At 36.0% G+C, this 20,634-nt stretch overlaps 1 protein-coding gene across 10 annotated transcripts in view; it reads left to right on the top strand.

The window, feature by feature from the left end:
* The window catches only part of ZHX3 (zinc fingers and homeoboxes 3), a 185,865-nt gene that overhangs the window by 143,213 nt on the left and 22,018 nt on the right, over window positions 1-20,634 (top strand). For 2 of the 10 annotated variants that reach the window (XM_074211980.1, XM_074211981.1), the window contains one exon: window positions 16,416-16,754. The exons of 7 other annotated variants lie outside the window; for them this stretch is intronic. The gene's annotated coding sequence lies outside the window, so the exon portion shown is untranslated. Of the gene's footprint in view, window positions 1-16,415; window positions 16,755-18,841; window positions 18,955-20,634 lie in introns of all 10 variants that reach the window. One more of the 10 variants, XM_074211983.1, reaches the window with a different exon arrangement.

The following is a 20,634-nucleotide window of genomic DNA, read 5'->3' as shown; positions in this document are numbered from 1 at the left end:
AGTGTGAAACCTCTCCACTGACCTGCTGCACCAGGATTGTGGAGATTCAGGGTCTTGCAGTCTTGCAGCTGGCTTACTGGGATGCTACCTGCATTCCCCTTTTATCTGAATGAGACAGACCTTTTCTGCTATCCTTCTAAGTTGTTTTGGAGTAGAAAATTATTTTACCCCATCCTTTTATTGATTCTGTCACTCTAAAATTCATTTTGAGGCATTATTTTACAGTTGTTTAGAAGTGAATTTGGAAGAATCCAAGTAAGTTTCTGCCTTCCTCCATTATTTTGGTTCTACCCTTCCTTTTTTTTTTTTTTTTTTTTTTGCTAGGCAATGGGGTTAAGTGGCTTGCCCAAGGCCATACAGCTAGGTAATTATCAAGTGTCTGAGACTGGATTTGAACCCAGATACTCCTGACTCCAGGGTCGGTGCTTTATCCACTATGCCACCTAGCCGCCCCTACCCTTCCCTTTTTAAAAGGAATAATTCAGAACATTAAAAATAAAATTGATTTAGATTGAGATTTAGGATATTTTTACAAAGATCTCATTATCTCCAGCTTATACCTCTCTCTCACAAGCTATAGTTGCTAATCTCTGGCTCTCTTAAATATATTTAATATGAATTTGGTATGTAGATTATTTTCTTTTTCTACACACAAATGGTCCACAAGCTCACATTGATAGAACAAATTGCAATAAAAACTACCATTATATTTTCCTAGGAAGTCAAGACTTAAAACCAAAAAAAATTCAAAACATTTACTGTGACTATCAAATAGACATTTCATATTTTTTCTTCGCTTTGTATGCAAAAACTTTCTAGTTCATATCCTTTTGTAATCAAAAACAGGACCTAAAACCATCCCTCAATTAGTGGTCATCCTTACCAATTCACAAATTCCCTCTACCACTAGTAAGCTGTGAATCTGGACTCTTCAAATTTTCAAACTCATAAGACTGCCTTGAAAACTGGACATATTTATCTCAAGATTGCTATTTTGCAGCATTCCAAAGCTGAAGTTTGAAAAAGGATAAATGGTGACAAAGCAGGTGATTTCTAGATTAGTAAAGAATAATATTGGATTTAAAGTCAAGATTAGAAAGGGAGGAAAATAGTCATGGCAAGGGTCATGTCCTGAAAAAGTACTGGGGGGGGGGTAGAGGGATCAGAGGCAGCAATATTGGCAAAGAATAGGTTTAGGAGGGAAATATGAAGGAGAGATGAAATGTTAAAAGGAGGCTTGTGGTCAGATAGAGGAATGTCAAAAGATTTTGATCAAGAAAATGTGAAATACCTGTAATGTCTAGGGAATGACTAGTCATCTTCCCTAAAGTTTTTTGCTGTTACTGTTGTCTACTAATATAAACACCACTTTTATCATTTCACTCTCTACCTCAAAAATTTTGTTGCTTCCCATAATTTATGGAACAAAAGCTAGAATTTAGCTTTACATTTCAAGGCTTTCACAACCTGTCCCTACCCCTAGCCTTTATTTACAAATTAAACTCGCACTGCTTCCCCATGAACCTATGGACCCTTACGTGACTCACAACAATTACTAACATGGCCCACAACACTCCCAAGTTTGGCCCAGATTAAAAGATAATTGGTAAATAATTAGCAAAATAAATAAAAATACAATAAAATATTGATGATCTTGTGTTTTAAATATATGACCTGCAGGGGTCCTTATGTAGTTTAGTAGAACCCATTTCTAGTTGTTTGACATCACTAGTACAGATTATTGAAATAGCCTCCTAATAAGTTTTCCTGCCTTAAGGCTTTTCCATCTTTAATCTTTTTTTCAATTAGCTACCAAATCAATGTTGCTAAGGTCTAGGTCTGTACATGTTAAACTAACTTCAGTAGTTCCCTATTTCTTCTAGGATCAAATACAAATGCCTCTCTCTGGCATTTAAAACCCTTCACAATATGACTCCAGTCCTTCCTTTCCAGGATTATTTTCCATTAGTCCCCTTCATACACTATCTGGCCCAACCAAAATGACACACTTTTCATACAACATTCCATCTCTTGTCTTTATATTTAGTGTATTCCCCAAGCCTAGAAAACATTCTCTCAATGCCCATTAATTAGAGGATAGCTGAAAAGATTATATGTTAATGTGATGAAATATTATTGTACCATGAGAAATAATGAAGGAAATAATTTCAGAAATACTTGAGAGTACTTGTATGAATAGATGCTGGATTAAATAGCAAAAGCAAGAAAACAATAACAGCAACATTCTAATTATAATCAATCTGAAAATCTTAGTAACTGATCAACATAATGACCAACCACAATTTCAAAGGACTAATAATGAAACATGCTATCCACCTCCTGATAGAGTTAGTACAGAATGAAGCATATTTTCTTCTATTTCTTGCTTTTTCTTGCTTTTTTCCTCAGGAAGAAATTTGTTTTGAATGCCTATACATATTTGTAATGAATTTTATTTATTTTGCCTTCTCAGTGGGTCAAGTGGGAGAGGGAGAAGGGAGAAAATTTGGAACTGAAACTAAAACAAAATTGACTTAAAATTTAAAAAAAAACCACTCCTCACTTGTGCTTTTTTGAATTCTAGTTTCTGTCATTTCAACATAAATACTACCTCCTACATAAGACTTTTCTGGTAATAGCATTAGTATTACTATTGAAAAATATGTGACAATTAACTGCTTTATGGCTCCACTTCCATCCCTTTGACTTTTCAGGCTTAAAGCAGCCTTCTCTAGCCACCCCTTCCTCATATATGTTGTCTTGCCATTTAGAACATAAGCTCTTTGAAAGCAGATTTTCATTTTTGTATTAATGTCCCCAGCAATCAGTATAAAATCTGATACATAGCAGATACATTTTTTCATTTGTTCATTTTCTAATCCAACCCACCCCCAAAGTTAACTTCCCCAATGACCACTGATTTATTTTCTGTATATTTTGATATATTTATATATATGTGTGTTGTCTCCTCCAGTAAAATGGAAATTCCTTGAGGAGAGGCATTGGTTCATTTTTTTCTTTGTATCCCCACTGCCTTGAATTAGTGTTTAATAAATGCTTATTGTTTGAATGCTATTCAGTTGACTCTATTCTGAACCATTTAAACTAACTTATCAAGATGGATGATAGGATTTTAAAACATAAATGGAATTTAGAAATCTTCCAATTTAGTTCATTTTGCAAATGAAAAAACTTATCCAATGAGTCAGTCAACAAGCTTTAAATAAGTACTTACTATGTGCCACACAGTGGGCCTAGCATTGGGAATGCAAAAATAAGCAAAAAAATAGTCCCTTCCCTTAAGGAATTTACATTCTCTTAGGGGATAGAAATATATTAAAGGGAGCTGAAAAACAAAATGGAAGAGGAGGATAGTTACCATTGCATATGCATGATGAAGTAGTCCTGGAGTGCCACTTGGTAAGGTAAAATTATTTTCTCAAGGCCACTCAAGTAATAAGTAGCAGAGCTGGAATTTATAGCCATGTTTTTTGACTTAAATTCAGCATTCTTTCTACTATATCATGCTGTTTGTGTTCTTTCTGTGAGAAAGGACTTCAGAGAATGTTCTCTCCCTTATATCTAATATTTAATAGTTTTTAGCAATTACTTTTAAAATATTTTATTCCCTTAAAAACCTGTTTTCTATGTTTACTCTTTGATTGGAAATAATCCTTAATGGACAGAGAAAATATCCACATCATAATCATAATTGAAGAGTTTATTAAAGTCATCTATATGGCTTTTCCAGCCAGACCTTGTAAATCTTATTTTTTGATCCTTTAATCATCTTGGTAGCTCTCCTCAGAAAGTACATCAAAGACTCTATTTCAGTGTCTTTTGTACTAGTTTGATCTGTTCTGCCAGCTAATGAAGAAGGAATGCAATTGTTTTAAGTAAACAATCTCTGTATTCTATCCAAACATTTTTAAGCTGGATTCAAACTTTCTCTTACCCAGGCCCCAGTCACAATAGTTTGATCATATAAAATTGTGTACTTATAATACAAATGTTGACTAGAAATGGAGTTGTATTTAAATCACAAAAATATTGGTATTTTATTTAAATGATGCTTATGAGAAAATTACTGCTGTTGCCTTACTTTTCAACTTGTTTGCTTACCAGTCTTCTGAATTTAAATGATTGTTACTATATTAGGGAAAGGCATCCATCATCAAGGGTTAATCAGGGACTTATGTCTCCTTTGTTCTGGTGTAAGGATTTAGTGGTATTTGAAGAAAAAGCAAAGCAAATTTGTTGTCTAGAATTATATCAGTGACAAAAAGTGCAAATATGTAGTCAAACAAGTAGAATATAAAGTTAAAAAAAGTGAATGCCTCTAGGAGCTTACATTGTTGAGAACAGTGTGGGGGGTGGGGGAGGGTAATCTGAATTTTGAAGAAAATTTATTAGGAGGAATAGGTAAAAAGAGAACGCATTCCAGGCATGGAGTACCGCCTGTGCAGAGGCACAGAGAAGGGAGATAGAATGTCTTATGTGAGGAACACCAGTAAGGAAAGTTTACCCAGATCACAGAGTACACAAAGCAGCAATAGATAGTAAACCCAGAATGATAGTCTGGAATCAGATTGTAAAGAGTTTTAAATACCATCAGAGAAGTTTGTGTTTTGTTATAAAAATAATGGGGAGCCACTGTAGTTTACTGGGAAAGAGAATGACATGGTCCAATTTGTGATTTAAGAACATAACTTTGAAAACCACGTGAAGAATGGATTAAAGTGGAAACCAGTTAAGAAACTAATACAATATTCTAGGCATTAAGTGATTAGAGCCTGAACTACGGCTTGGGGTAGTAGCCAGGTAAGTAGAGAAAAGAGAACTTGCAGTTAGAATCAACATGACTTGGCATTTAATTAGATATGTGGGATGAGAGAGTGAGAAATCAAGGATGAGGTGTGAACTTGGATGACTGAAAGAATGGTAGTGCTTTCACAGATATAAGGAAATTTAGAAGAGAGGTCAACTTGGGAGAAAAGATAACAAATTCTGTTTTGAAATATATTGAGTTTGAAATGCTTGTGGGACATCCATTTGGAAATGTCCAATTGGCAATTTGTATTTGGAGGTCTACAACTTTAGAAAGAGATAAGAGATGGATATAGAAAATTGAGAGTCCAACTTGATAGATTTGCTAATTTATATGCGGTTGCTCAAAGACAGAGAAGTATCCAAAACACAACATTGAGGTATAACTAATCCATTGTTAAAAGGTAGGATCTGGGGTGGCTGGGGAGAGAAAAAAAATTCTGTTCTAGAATGTGGGCAGTTAGGATTTGGGAAGATGTGATCCACAGCCCAAGTTGAAGAATATTTGAGTTTGAATGTTTCTTTTTTTCACTGATATAGACACCATCATTTTTGAGAGTTGCAGTTGAGTTTACCATACATGAATTCAGGGAGGCTGACATGCTTTTGCTTCTCACTCTAGTACTATTCCTGTTCCACTGTGAGCCATCATATCCATTGTCTTTCAAACCCAACTCAAAATTTCTAAAGTTGCTCCCATTTAACCCTATTTGTTCTTTTATTTAATTCCCATTGAACATTAAACCTCTTCATGTTGTAGATATCTTCCGAAAAAGTTAATATGGAATAGAATTTTGCTGATTGAATTCATTTATTCATTTTATATTATAAAATTGGAAGAAAGCTTGGTGGTGCAGTGGATAGAGCACCAGCCCTGGAGTCAGGAGGACCCGAGTTCAAATGTGGCCTCAGACACTTAATAATTTACCTAGCTGTGTGACCTTGGACAAGTCACTTAACTTCATTGCCTTGCAAAAAAAAATTGGAAGAAAAATATTTTGGCCAAATTTAAAAAAGTAAATAGAAATCAGCAACTTTCCTGATAAAATACTAATACTATTAAAAATGTATTTAAATTTCAAGGGGTGGCTAGGTGGCGCAGTGGATAAAGCACCAGCCCTGGAGTCAGGAGTACTTGGTTTCAAATCCAGTCTCAAACACTTAATAATTACCGAGCTGTGTGGCCTTGGGCAAGCCACTTAACCCCATTTGCCTTGCAAAAACCTTAAAAAAAAATAAAATAAAATGTATTTAAATTTCTCAATGTGAATATTTAAACTAATACTCTAGAACCTGAAAAAAAACCCAACCAAGTAGCCCTAGCAGTGTTCAGAAGAGCTATGGGAGTGGCCAACAAGATCTCTCTACCTTCCTCTGCTTTCATTTGGGATCAGTGTCATATTTTATCCTGTGTAAATCAGCACTTAGAAGTTTTAGAATCATGAGATGACTGGTAACCCTTGCTCAAGAAGACATAATTTGCATACAGATTATGGGAAAAGATATTACTGTCAATTTCTACTTTTATGAAATCATATATTGCATTCAGTTTGGGACACCACATTTTAGGAAACACGTTGACAAGCTAGAGGACATCTAAGTAAAGAGAATGGTCGGAGGAATTAAGATATTTAAAATATTCACATTTTTTATTTTCATGTCAGTTTCATTTCCAAATATATTCCTTTCTTCTTTCCTACCCAAAGAGCTATCTTTTATTTAAAAAGAAGTAAAGAAGAAAATAGTTAAGCACTAAACCATTATAAATCAAGTCTGACATATTATGTAGTATTCCAGAAAATTACTGCTACATTCATTTACCACAATTTGGCCATTCCCCAATCAACAAGTATCCTACTTTGTTTCCAGTGCTTTGATACTATAAAATATGCTAATATAAATATTTTGATATATATGTGACTCTTCTGTCTAAATCCTGGCAGTGAGATCTCTTGGGAAAGGATGCAAACATTTGAATTGCTTACCTTCTCAATTAGGGGGGTTGGTAGGGAGGAAGAGATCTGCAGATAAACAATCTCCCCATCACTTCCTGGTGCCATGCATGTTTTGTTACCTGTTTTGTTGGCTTTTCTTCTGAGGGATTAGCCCACCTTCTCTTCCCTTTGTTTATATCATCTGCTTTCATCTGTTTTTCTCCCTTGTCCATGATGGAATGGGATACATAGTTTTTCATCTTTTTCTTTTCTCTTCTGTCCCTAAGCAAGTACAAAAACCTATGGCTTTCTAAGGCTTTTTTTGTTGTTGTTGATAATTACAGGGAAAGAAATGGATTAAGCATAACAAACATCAGAGATATCACCAAGATAGAAACCTTAAAAGTTTATAATATATAACATTATTATATTGAGAATAACAAACTATGAATTTTTCCTGTCTTACACAAAGGAAGAGAACAAAGTGATTTTTGGGAAAAGTTTCCCAGATTTTGAGACCGAGTTTGGGAGAAAAATTGAAAGGTTGCAGAACTTTTTAAAGACAGTAAAGGAAAGGTATCAAGAAAAATAATTCTCAGGGCAGCTAGGTGGTGTAGTGGATAAAGCACTGGCCTTGGAGTCAGGAGTACCTGGGTTCAAATCTGGTCTCAGACACTTAATAATTACCTAGCTGTGTGGCCTTGGGCAAGCCACTTAACCCCGTTTGCCTTGCAAAAAAAAAAATAAATAATTCTCATTTTTCCAAATGAGTGATAATGGATTATCCCTAAAAAAGGAGACCATTATTTTAGTTAAAATTATAAGTTATAGTGATCAATTTAAAAATCCTTCTCTTTTAATTAAAAGATTTTGTTATTTTTTAATCATTTTTAGTTGTGTCCATTTCTTTGTGACCCTATTTGGGTTTTCTTGGCAAAGAAAAGGAGTTATATCCATTTTCTTCTCCAGCTAGAGTGGCTTCTCATTTCCTTTTCCAACTCATTTAACAGATGAGAAAACTGAGGCAAACAAGGATAAGTGACATCTCCAGGGTCCCATAGCTAGTTTCACACATATTTGAACTCAAGAAGAGTCTTCCCAACTCCAGACCTGGCACCCATATCTATTGTGCCACTTTGCTACTGATCAAAAACATAGGAAACTATTTGTCCTCTTTTACACATAATCCCTTTATACATACCTTCCCGCATTCCCTACATATCCTTTGGATACAGATTTGTCACTTGGAAACTGCTAACCCAGTTAGATGGCTACTCTCTCTAGGAGATTGAATAATAGTTCAATGGAAAGATCTGTAGTCTTTGAATCAAAAAGCCCAGCCACCAACATTTAACACTTAATCATCTTATGGTCCAAGAAAATTATTTTAACTTCAATGAATTTCCATTTTTCTTATTTTTAAAATTAGAATAGTTATAGTTAAACCCTTACAGATTTGTTTGGGGGAAAATACTTTGTATTTAAAAACCTTAAAATGTTGGAGAAATTATTATTGTTATTTTCTCCTAATTACCCTGACTTGGGACTTTTGTCCCCTATCTCTTCCTTTTTACCTTCCCTACTACAAGATATCCTTTGCTCTTAACTTCTTTCTTCCTTTTTTTTTTTTTTTTGAATGGCAAATGGGGTTAAATGCCTTGCCCAAGACCACACAGTTAGGTAATTATTAAGTGTCTGAGGCCAGATTTGAACTCAGATTCTCCTGACTCCAGGGCCGGTGCTCTATCCACTGTGCCACCTAGCCACCCCTCCTAACTTCCATAAACCTGATGATACCTGCTTCTTCTGACGATGACCCTGTTCAGTGCTGTCCCTTTTCTCTGAACTTTGTGTGCCCAAAGATAACCAGCATTACCACCTATATGCTTTTTCCCTTAAGTTGAGGTGATATTTCCAGTCATCTGATTCGTATCTGGCCAGTAAACCCACATGGCTCTGGAGGAGAAAAGTGAGGCTGGTGACTTAACACAGCACCCCTCTCTTAAAGCCAATTCATTCGCTCGTCATGGCATTTCCTTGATGTCATGGTCTTTTTTGAGAGCAGTCTTTGCCCTTGGTAGTTTAGTGGAACTGGAGTCAGGAAGACTTGAATTCAGATTTTTACTCAGACACACTAGTTCTGTGACCCTGGGTAAGTCACTTAATCTCCCTAAGTCTCAGTTTCCTCATCTGTAAAAAGGGGATAATAATAGCATTCACCTCATATAGTTTAGTTGATAAAAGTTATAGTTCTGAAAAGACCCATAGAAAACTTCTGCTTTTTGAAACGAGTCATTGAGTCCATTTATATTTCAAATGAGTCCATTTATATTTCAGAACTTCCAGTTGTCTGTCACAAACTAATATTTCTTGCTTAGAGCATGGCAAAAAAAAAAATGGAACAGGTTGCTTTGAAATATAAGGTCCTTGTTATAAATATATTCAAAGGATTCTCTTTTTTAAATTTTTAAAGATTTTATTTGAGTTTTGAGTTTTACAATTTTTCTCCCAATCTTACTTCCCTCCCCCCCATCCCACCCCCAATGGAAAGCAATCTGTCAGTCTTTATTTTGTTTCCATGTTGTACATTGATCTAAATTGAGTGTGATGAGAGAGAAATCATATCCTTAAGGAAGAAACAAAAAGTATAAGAGATAACAAGATCAGACAATAAGATATCAGGTTTTTTCCCCTAAATTAAAGGGAATAGTCCTTGAAATTTGTTCAAACTCCACGGCTCTTTATCTGGATGCAGATGTATTCTTCATTGCAGACTGCCCAAAATTGTCCCTGGTTGTTGCACTGATGGAATGAGCGAATCCTTCAAGGTTGAACATCACCCCCATGATGCTGTTAGGGTGTACAGTGTTTTTCCGGTTCTGCTCATCTCACTCAGCATCAGTTCATAAAAATCCCTCCAGGCTTCCCTGAATTCCTGTCCCTCCTTGTTTCTAATAGAACAATAGTGTTCCATGACATACATATACCACAGTTTGCTAAGCCATTTCCCCAATTGAAGAACATTTACTTGATTTCCAATTCTTTGCCACCACAAACAGGGCTGCTATGAATATTTTTGTACAAATGATGTTTTTACCCTTTTTTCATCATCTCCTCAGGGTATAGACCCAGTAGTGGTATTGCTGGATCAAAGGGTATGCTCATTTTTGTTGCCCTTTGGGCGTAGTTCCAAATTTCTCTCCAGAAAGGTCGGATGAGTTCATAGCTCCACCAGCAGTGTAATAGTGTCCCAGATTTCCCACAACCCTTCCAACAGTGATCATTATCCTTTCTGGTCATATTGGCCAGTCTGAGAGGGTGAGGTGGTACTTCAGAGAAGCTTTGATTTGCATTTCTCTAATAATTAATGATTTAGAGCAATTCTTCATATGGCTATGGATTGCTTTGATCTCCTCATCTGTAAATTGTCTTTGCATATCCTTTGACCATTTGTCAACTGGGAAATGGCTTTTTTTTAAATATGACTCGGTTTTCTGTATATTTTAGAAATGAGTCCTTTGTCAGAATCATTAGTTGTGAAGATTGTTTCCCAATTTACTACATTTCTTTTGATCTTGGTTACATTGGTTTTATCTGTGCAAAAGCTTTTTAATTTAGTGTAATAGAAATCATCTAGTTTGTGTCTCCATATGAATTTACTTACAATTTTTTCTAACTCATTAAAGTAATTTTTTGGAATTTTGATTGGCAAGGTACTAAACAGGTAGTTTAATTTTGGTAGAATTATCATTTTTATTACATTAGCTCTGCCTGTCTATGAGCAGTTGATATTTGCCTAGTTATTTAAATCTGATTTAATTTGTGTGAGAAGTGTTTTATAATTGTTTTCAAAAAGTTTCTGAGTCTGTCTTGGCAAATAGACTCCCAGGTATTTTATATTGTCTGAGGTTACTTTGAATGGGATTTCTCTTTCTAGCTCTTCCTGCTGTATCTTACTAGACATATATAGAAAAGTTGAGGATTTATGAGGGTTTATTTTATAACCTGAAACTTTGCTAAAATTGCCAATTGTTTCCAGTAGTTTTTTGGATGATTTCTTGGGAATTCTCTAGGTATACCATCATGTCATCTGCAAAGAGTGAGAGTTTTGTCTCTTCCTTCCCAATTCTAATTCGTTTAATTTCTTTTTCTTCTCTAATTTCTGAAGCTAACATTTCTAATACGATATTGAGCAGTAGTGGTGATAATGGGCACCCTTGTTTCAAATAATTCTTTATGCATCCTTGTGTGTATATAGAGGAATTAATCCAAAAGAAAACAAATCTATTATTGTGAAATCTAAAGGAAGACTTTCTTTGTTAACCATCTTTTATGATGACCCACCATCAATAGAATGTGCTTTGATGTGCTATTTTTATTATTTCAGTTGTAGTTAATAAGGTTTACACAGCTAGCTAAGCTATACTTACTCTTGGTCCTGTTTATTTTTCTCAAGGATATGATTTTTCTCTCAACACATTCACTTCTGATGAATGTATAGCATGGAAAAATATAAAAAATGAATTATGAAATTATTGAAATTTTATCCAGAGGGAGGGGAAGGGTAAGAGAAATTTCTTTGGTCTTAGTTCTCATATTCAGTTTAATCATAACCCAGATTTGGGGGTAAAAACAAATCCTTCCATAATAAAATGAAAACAAATGCAATAGGGAATTTGTATAACCTTTTTTAATTATTATTTTTAAATTTAATGAAGTAATTTTTTTTAACCTTAGAAAATGTTGATGGCAAGTTTTTCTTAAAGAAATAAATTTGACTTTAGTTCGCAAGGTGATTTATAATTTGAATTCTTATTTATTCTATAATAGAAGGTTTAATGGCCATATATTGGTATGTCTGCCATGTCTTGCCTTCCTTCTCCAGCTCTATTTTAATCCTTGTTTTTAAGCAGTACTTGACCAGGGTACAAATCTTTCCACTGGAAATCTCCACATAGTATAGTCAGATTTAAGCATTAGACTCTAACTTGCTCATTTCCTGAACATTTAAAATCAAAACAGCTCTTTCTAGTTAAGCTCAGAAAAAGGCAAAAATCTCAGCCGTATATGCTAAAGCATATGCTAAAGCCCCTTTAAAACTACTTTTGTTGTTTTACATAAAAGTATTTCCACTGAAGTAACCAAGTTTAAATGAAATTTAATATCTTGCTCTCTCTTGTCCTTAATGATATTGTGGTGTCTGCCAAACCTAACTGAATTTAACAATATCAAATTTTGTAGCTTTTAAAAATTCAGATGAACATATTCTAGTCAAATGTTATTAATTTAGAGAGCTACTTAAAGTTGAATATTAATTCTGAATTTTTGGAGTAAAGTGCCAATGATTATCTGTATTTTTAAATTCCATTGGAAAAAATGAAGTTCCCTGCTAATTTCTGACTTAATCTTCTTTTCTAATAAATTTGAGGGGAAAAATGTATGAAATGTTGGCCTCTATCCTTCAAATGAATAGCAATTACCAACGAAACAGAACTATTGAGTTTCCTGATACTATCCTTAGTGCCAAGGTAGGGGTGACCTTCATCTCTCAGATAACCATGCAGTTTGATTTACACTGAATATTTCATTTATGTTAGCAACTCTTAAAGGAGGAAACTCTATCAATAATATTCAGTAAATGTCATGCAATTTATAGTCTTAAATAATTGTTGGTGCTCTGAGAGGTTGAATGATTTGTGCAGGGTCAAAGTAAGTAGTTATTATCTGTTAGAGGTAGCACTTAAGCCCAAATCTTTCTAACTCCCAGACCAACTTTATCCACTACACTGTTGTTCTCCTGTTGTCTTACAGACTTGAAATTATCCAACAGTTGACAAAGTAGGAAATAGAATAGTCATTTAGGCTAAAAACTGAGACTTTGGACTAGGAAAAAAATATTGGAAATTAAAATTTCTTATAACTACTTTCCTTGCTTTCTCTAGAAGTATCCAACATATTTTCCTCTTTGGTCTTTTTGTCATAAATTTGTCCTGACTTGACTGACATTAGAGCATTTAACTCCTGACAACAGTATCCTTCTATTTTAGGTAGGAATACATAATGCATTGCCTCTCCCTGCATCACAGGATCATGATTTTTCCTGGGAAAAATAAAATAAAAGTACTTTGAGCAATGATCTCTATACTCTATAGGTTGGTAGCTAAGTCCCGGGAATTAGCTGGGGCATATAGATTAAGTGCCTTGCCCAGAGTCATATAGCTAGTAAGGATCAGCTGGGAATTTGAATTTAGGCCTCGCTGCTTCCTAAATGTAACACACACTGCTTCACTTTGCTGCCTCTCTGTGAACAGTGTAAGAAATGTATTTTAAAATGACAACTGGTAGAAGAATTTTTCTATCCCAGTTGCACTATGACAGTGTCCAGCTGATTACAGAAACTTTCCAGTAAGACTAAGGATTTGGGGGGGGGGGGGGCAGCTAGGTGGCGCAGTGGATAAAGCACCGGCCCTGGAGTCAGGAGTACCTGGGTTCAAATTTGACCTCAGACACTTAATAATTACCTAGCTGTGTGGCCTTGGGCAAGCCACTTAACCCCATTTGCCTTGCAAAAAAAAAAAAAACCTTAAAAAAAAGACTAAGGATTTTGTCAGGCTCAGGCAGAGGCATATACCCCCTCACATTATGTATTAGCCAGTATTTGCTGAAGGAATCAAAGAAATGTTTTGTTTTTGTTGTTTTTACTGTATTATTGTTGTTGTTGTTGTTGTTGTTGTTGTTGTTGTTGTTGTTGTTGTTGTTGTTATTATTATTATTATTATTTGTCAAGGCAATAGGGTCAAGTGGCTTGCCCAAGGCCACACAGCTAGTTAATTATTAAGTGTCTGAGGTCAGATTTGAACCCAGGTACTCCTGACTCCAGGGCCAGTGCTCTATCCACCGTGGTACATAGCTGCCCCTGTTGTATTAATTTAATCTTAACTCCTGACAGCTGCTTTTAAATGAAAGTTTTATCTATTTTTTTAACCATAGCAGCTCATATAATGACATTAGAAAGTTTTGCACCTGTATCAGGGTTTCTCTCACACACAGACACATATTCTTTCTCTCTCTCTCTCTCTCTCTCTCTCTCTCTTTATCTATCCTATATAGGGTTGGGGGAACTATGAGCCTCAATGCTAAGTGGCTGGACTAAGTCATCCCTTATGGCTTTCTCTCCCTTTTCCCCCTCACATTCAGCTAAGCCAGGTGCCCTGGCTATTTTCCTTTTCCTTTTCTTTTTTTCCTCAGGCATCTGGCCTGGTGCTTTGCCATTTAACCTATCCCCAAGCTGCTTGCTACTTCTCCAGGAGAAGAAAAGCTTTCCATCTATCAATTTTTCAGGCTTGTATAATAAATTCTGAGCAATTTTAAAACTCCTGAGCTATATATATGAATTCTTTCATTTTCAAGATCTCTCAATTTTAAATTGGCAACACCAATCCTCCGGCAACAGTTTTATTCCCAGGTTACTTAACCAGTGTCACACAGCTAGTGTTAAAAAGTGAACCCATACTTTTCAGAACTTTATTATACTATGTAAATACATTCAGGAAGTAAATTGAGCTTTATGTTGTTGGATCCTCTTCAGTACCATCAGAAGTTCCTCAAAGATAAAGACATTCTGTTTTACTGAAATTTTCCAGTAGGTAGCAACTCAGTTTATAGAATTGAGGCAAATGTAACCAGAAAGCATGAAAATTAGAGATTTTTTAAGATTGTCTTTAAAAGAGAGAGATGATGTATAAAGGTTGAATTCCTTTTCTCAATTTTGTGAAATTGAAACTACCTATTTTATCATCTTAGTACCTGCTATAACCAAAATCCCTGTGTAGTCAGAAATTCTCTGTTTCAATGATGTGCTCACAAGCAGTAAGTTGCTTGGATCCTACAAAGATGGCAAATATCAGTTCCAAATGCTGTTTGTTGTGACCATTCATGTTGGATTCTGCAGTAGCTTTAAATTGTCCCTGTCCTCCTATTCTTCCTATAAAAGGGCTACTTCCTAACTTTGAGTTTTTTTATTTCATGACTCCAGTCAATTTCCCTGAATTTTTTTTGCTTGGTCATACATGTTTGAGATGGGTTTTAGGGGTTTTTTCTTTCTTTTTTTAATGGGGGGGAGTCAAGGAAGAAGGGAGAGAAATTGAATTTTTTTAAATAAATTTTCCTGGAGCCTATTTCTAATTTTATAGTAGGAATCTGGGGTAAGAGAAGTCAATATATGAAATTTGCTTTTGCCAGCTTTCCTTTCATGTATTAATTTCATATGTTGCAGGATCTTTTTTGTAGCTTTTAATAGTATCTTTTTGGATTGACCAGTGGTCAATAGCTAAATAATGTGGGACAGAAATTGGTGATTATTTCTCAGGTCAATTTCTCTATATCCTCCCCTTTGCTAATTTATTCTATCTCTCTCTGAACTAGGAGACAGGCTGAATGGAGCACCGACCTGGAGTCAGGAAGACTTGAGTTCAAATGTGACCTCAGACATTTTCTAGTTATGTGACCTTGGGCAAGTTACTTAACTTCTGCCCAAACTGTAAAATAGGGATAATGACATCATCTACCTCAGAGGGTTGTTGTGAGGATCAAATGAGAGAATACTTAACAAATTGCTAGCACAGTGCCATTTATTAATGTTTATTAATAAATGCTTGTTCCCTCTCTTACCATTTCATCTGATTTCATATCATTATTTATTTGATACAAATAACTTCTAAATACTTTTGTCAATTACTGACATTTCTGAGTTCCTGGAATCTCTAAATCTCTCTGTTGAGTATCAATGCCAATCTCCAGCCAGCACTTCAAAAATCACCATTTTTAAAATGGGCTTTATCTTTAGCCCATTAACTCCTTCTTTCCCCACTCTCCTTTTTTCATTTCTCTTGCTGATATCACCTGACATCTGGTTCAAATCCTCATTTCATCTTGGATCCCTCCATAATTAATTATCCATTCAGAAACAAAATAATTATGATTCTACTTTCACACTTTCACTGGCCATATCTTTTCAATTTTATTCCCTCCACCTAATCTCTTTCTAAGACTATTTTTTTTTTATTTTACAAGGCAATGGGGTTAAGTGGCTTGCCCAAGGCCACACAGCTAGGTAATTATTAAGTGTCTGAAGTCAGATTTGAACTCAGGTACTCCTGACTCCAGGGCCAGTGCTCTATCCACTGCACCATCTAGCCACCCCTCGAAGACTATTTCAATAGCCTTCTTACTGATCTTTATGTCTCTAGTCTCCTTTCACTTATATACCGTCTCTCCCATATAATGCTGCTTTTCCTAATGCACAGCTCTGCTTATATTACTCCTCTCCTCAAAAAAAGTTACACCCACCACCTACAGAATAAAAACTTTTTAGAATTATTCTCAACATGTGCAACTTTGAAGAGCTTTTGTCCAGCTGTGAATAACTGAAAAGCTGGTGCTATATGGTGACAAGGAATTTTCTGGTTGACTTTGGAAACAGAAGGACCAGTGACAGAGCTGAAACTGAATTTGTACACAAATGGATCAATACTTCCCTTCCTCAACCCTTTTTGCATTTCCCTTTTCCCTGGCATCTTTCAAATTAGGAGGATCACTGATAGCTAAAAGCATACCTTCTCTGTTCCTATTGTATTTATTCTTTCCTGATCTTAGGGAAGATGGGAGAACCGTTACAATCAATGAGACTGGGAGATCCATTAAAGCCACTTGAGATTCCAGTAACAGCTGGGATCCTGGAGCAGTTGACAGTAGCAGCTGAGTCTGATGAGGAGCTAACATAGCTATCAGATGACCTGCTAGATCTAGCCCAGCAACAGACTGACCTCTTAGCTGAGATACTGCATCATCCTACAAGGAGCTAGCCAATTTAAGAAGGGGAGCAACTCATTCATCAGTGATGCCACACCCAGTATCAAACTTGATGAAGATTTGGAGAGAGAAAAGGACTCTAATTCCTCCTCTTCTTTAGGAGCTGTAATGTTTACTACATGTGTAAGTCTGTACCTTTTATGCTTCACGTCTGAATCCATTCTCCCCAGAGACAAAGTTGGATGTTTTTTGTAACTTCTGTTGTTCTATCTTTTCAGTAAATATCCTTTTGTAAAAGCTAATTAATGTCAATAATGGAAGGAATTAGAAACTCCAAGCCTTCAAGGTTTCCCTTAGAATCTTAAAGGAAGAAGTATATCCTCTGTGGACCCAGCTTACTAGTGTGAATGAGGGTTGAGAGAATAGGCCCAGTTAGATGATTTTAATGGACCTGCAAAGAAAAGTTCCTGTCTCTGTCTACTCATTCACTTAAGTTGATTGATTGGTTCTTGTCCTTCGTTATCAAAGAAGACTAAAATGACATCACTATGTTTAAGATATATAGAATGTCCAACTAAGACCAGTATGAGCTCGGAATGATCTACCACAAGGTGAGCACAAATAGTCCATGTGAACACCTGGGGTGGATATTCTAAACTTAAATATGTTATGTTTCCTTTGAGCTGCTCTAATTCTGCCTTCCTCATAGATTCATCCTAAGACAATTTAAATGGAAGCAATTCAATTTCCTGACATGGCACTGGTAGACTATCCAGGTTTCACAGGCTTATAGCAATGGGGTCAGCATAACAGTTCTCTAGACCTTCAGTTTGGTAGTCAGTCTAAATTTCCTTCTCTCCCACACTTTCTTTGGGATCCTCCCAAATACTGAGCTAGCTTTGGCAATGTGTATGTCAACCTCACTGCCAAAATAAGTGAACTTGTATTCAAAACTTCTTCATTTGCTTTAATCAGTGGTTCCACATATGGACAGTGTGGCTGATAGAGTACCTGTGTTTTCTTGGTGTTGTTAGACCAAAACAAGGCAGCAGAGAATTGATTCAGCTTTTTTTCATCTCCTCTGAAGCTGAGTGCACAATCATTTGCAAGTAGAAGATCATGCACCAACACTCATCCACTTTGGTCTTGGCTTGTAGCCTGTTCAAGTTGAAGAATTTGCCATCAGTGTGGTAGCTGACCTTGAAGCCATGTTCATACTGAGTGATATCATGGCTGAAAACATCATGCTAAAAGTATGGAAGCAAGGACACATCCTTGTTTTACATTATTTGTTTTACCTTGAGAATATGGTCCAACATCCAGAACCCAGGCTTTCATGCCATCATGAGACTGACAATCAATACTGATGAACTTCTCCAGGCAACCAAATTTTGACATAATTTTCCATAAGCCCTCATGACTGACAGTATCAAAGGTCTTGGTGAGATCTACAAATGCTGAATAGAACTCTGTTCTGTTCAGGGCATTTTCCTGGAGTTGTAGGACAGAAAACACCGTATCGACTGGTCCTCTACCCTTTCTGAAGCCACACTGGCTCTCAGGGAGGTGGCCATCTTCCAAGTGAAGGAAGGATCAGCCTATTAAGAAGAATTCTGGCAAGAATCTGACCAGCAGTGACTAAAAGAGAAATACATGCATGAATTGGAATTAATTGAGACTGTAAAGCTGTGTAAAGTCATCAGCCTCATTTTCTTCTCCAGAGTCATCAGTCCAATGGCAAGACTAAAGTCAAGAACTACTAGCAGTAGCCCAGGATGAAGTTGGGTGATCTTGACCTTTTTAAACTAAGCTTTTTCTCAAGTCTCAGTTTGTCTGAGACTATACTCAAAATAAAAGATGACCTAAGTTTGCCATCACAAAATAATCAATCTGGGATAGGAGGACCTTCAGAGTTTCTGTCCAGAACAGAAAACAATTTTGATTTGCATTCACTATGAGCCATCAAAAGCAGAACAAGAGGTCTGGGAAAGGACCTGTTTGGCCATTCAATGAAAGCCAGAATGATTTGGGTTTAAAGCCGTATTCAAATAACTTTTATTTGAATCACTATAGGCTTTTGTCAAGGCCTATTTTTTCAGAGCTTATTCCAAAGAATCATAAATGAAATTTATGTAAGACAAAGGGTTAGCTGTCCCAACTTTGGGGGGGGGGGAGATAAAATAAATAGGAAATATTTTTTTAATCTAGCCACCAAACCCCAAGATATCTTACAAAATATAAGTGATCAAAAATTATATTCCTTTGGACAGAGCACCCACATATCAAAATTTGACTCCCCTCATGGACAGAAAAACCCTATGTGTTTGAAGAAAGAAGAAAAGGAGAAGGCAAAGAAGGTAGCAGCATTACCCAACTTGAACTGGTAAGTTGGGTCCCCAGAGGGCAGCTGCTACTTATTACTCACAGATTATTGTTCATTCTTCATTCTAGAAGAGGACTAATGACATCATAAGGATGATATCTTGACTTTTACATGAACTGGATTTAATTGACACAGAGCTAAGCAAAGTCATCAGACTCACTCTCTCCTCCAGAGTCATAGGAGTCCAGTGACAAGCCAAAAGTTAAAATGACTGATAATGGATGCAGCAGGAGGGAATTCTTGATCTTTTCTGGATATGAATTTGCTTCTGTCATCAACCCTTCAGACCTCAAAGTCAATCAGAAAACTCCTCATCACATAGCAGTAGCCCTTCAGTCATTCTTGACCAAAAAAAAAAAACTCTCACATGTTGATCCAGAGCAAGAAAGGGAATATCTCAAACTCAAGAGGACTATCCCCCATTACATAATTGAGTGAGAGAGGAAAGAATCAAGAATGATTTCAAGATTTCAAACTTACATCACTAGAAGGAAGGTAGTAACCCTAGGAGATTTGGAGAAGTTTGGAAGAGGGATGGGTTTAGTGGGAAAGTCCTCTTCAGAACAAGTGGAGTTAGTGTTCACACAATTGACATTTGATGTTGCAACCCAGGAGAGATACTAGGGCAGGACTATATTGTTCTTGCCCTCACCCCTGACCAGAATGTAACCACCTTGAAGACTCTTGTTTTTGTCTCTATATACCCCAATCTCTAGCACAATACCTGACAAATAGCAACCCCCTAACACATTTATTTATATTCCTGTTGCCAGTTTTAAGCCTGTTTCTTTATCTGTAAATTAAGAGAATTGGACTAAATGATCTAGGTTACTTCCTAGAAGGCCCTCATGGATGTCAGTCTACCTTACTCATTTTATACACAAAATAGCTTTAATATGTTTTTTTTTTAGGTTTTTGCTAGGCAATGGGGTTAACTGGCTTGCCCAAGGCCGCACAGCTAGGTAATTATTACGTGTCTGAGACCGGATTTGAACCCTGACTCCAGGGCCGGTGCTCTATCCACTGCACCACCTAGCCGCCCCTGTAATATGTTATTTTAAAATGGTAAATCCTTCAATGATAGAATCCTGCCTGGCCTTCCATGCCTATGACTTCTGTGAATACTCCATTAGTAATTGACTTCTCCAAATTTGTCTTCCTTGAACTTCATGCTCTAAGTGACCTTTCATAAAACTAGAACATTCAAACTTGTCATTTTAAAGAATTGGTTTTTCCTCATTCTTTTCCTGGTATTGATAAATTCTTTGTCCCATAATTTATATTCAGAAGTTAAAATGTGGAAAGTTCATCCAGTAAATATATACCTTCATAATCCATCTACTGTCTTGTGTAATGATGAAGTTATTGCCTATTTTGTGTTTGTGTTCTTGTATTTGGAAATTATGTAAGAAATTTCACATTCAAAGACCAGTTTTACAAACTAGATTTTTTTAATTTTTTGACAGAATATAATTGATTTTCAAAAAGTATTTGAAATGCAAAGTATATAGAAGATTGGAGTAGAAACAGGCTTTTTTAGTTTTATCCTTTTCTTCTGGATCACTTCAGCAACTCCATCATTGTGGCTTGCTATGGCAGTTTTTGTCTTGGGGAAATAGGAGTTGAGACATAAAATTTCCAGTGCATCCATATAAATATTATCTCTCCAGCACAGGGTGA

Source organism: Macrotis lagotis, chromosome 1 (assembly GCF_037893015.1).
Source record: "Macrotis lagotis isolate mMagLag1 chromosome 1, bilby.v1.9.chrom.fasta, whole genome shotgun sequence".
Classification (NCBI taxonomy): domain Eukaryota; kingdom Metazoa; phylum Chordata; class Mammalia; order Peramelemorphia; family Peramelidae; genus Macrotis; species Macrotis lagotis.
Note: the sequence above shows the minus strand (reverse complement) of the source record. Positions and strands in the feature narration are given on the sequence as shown.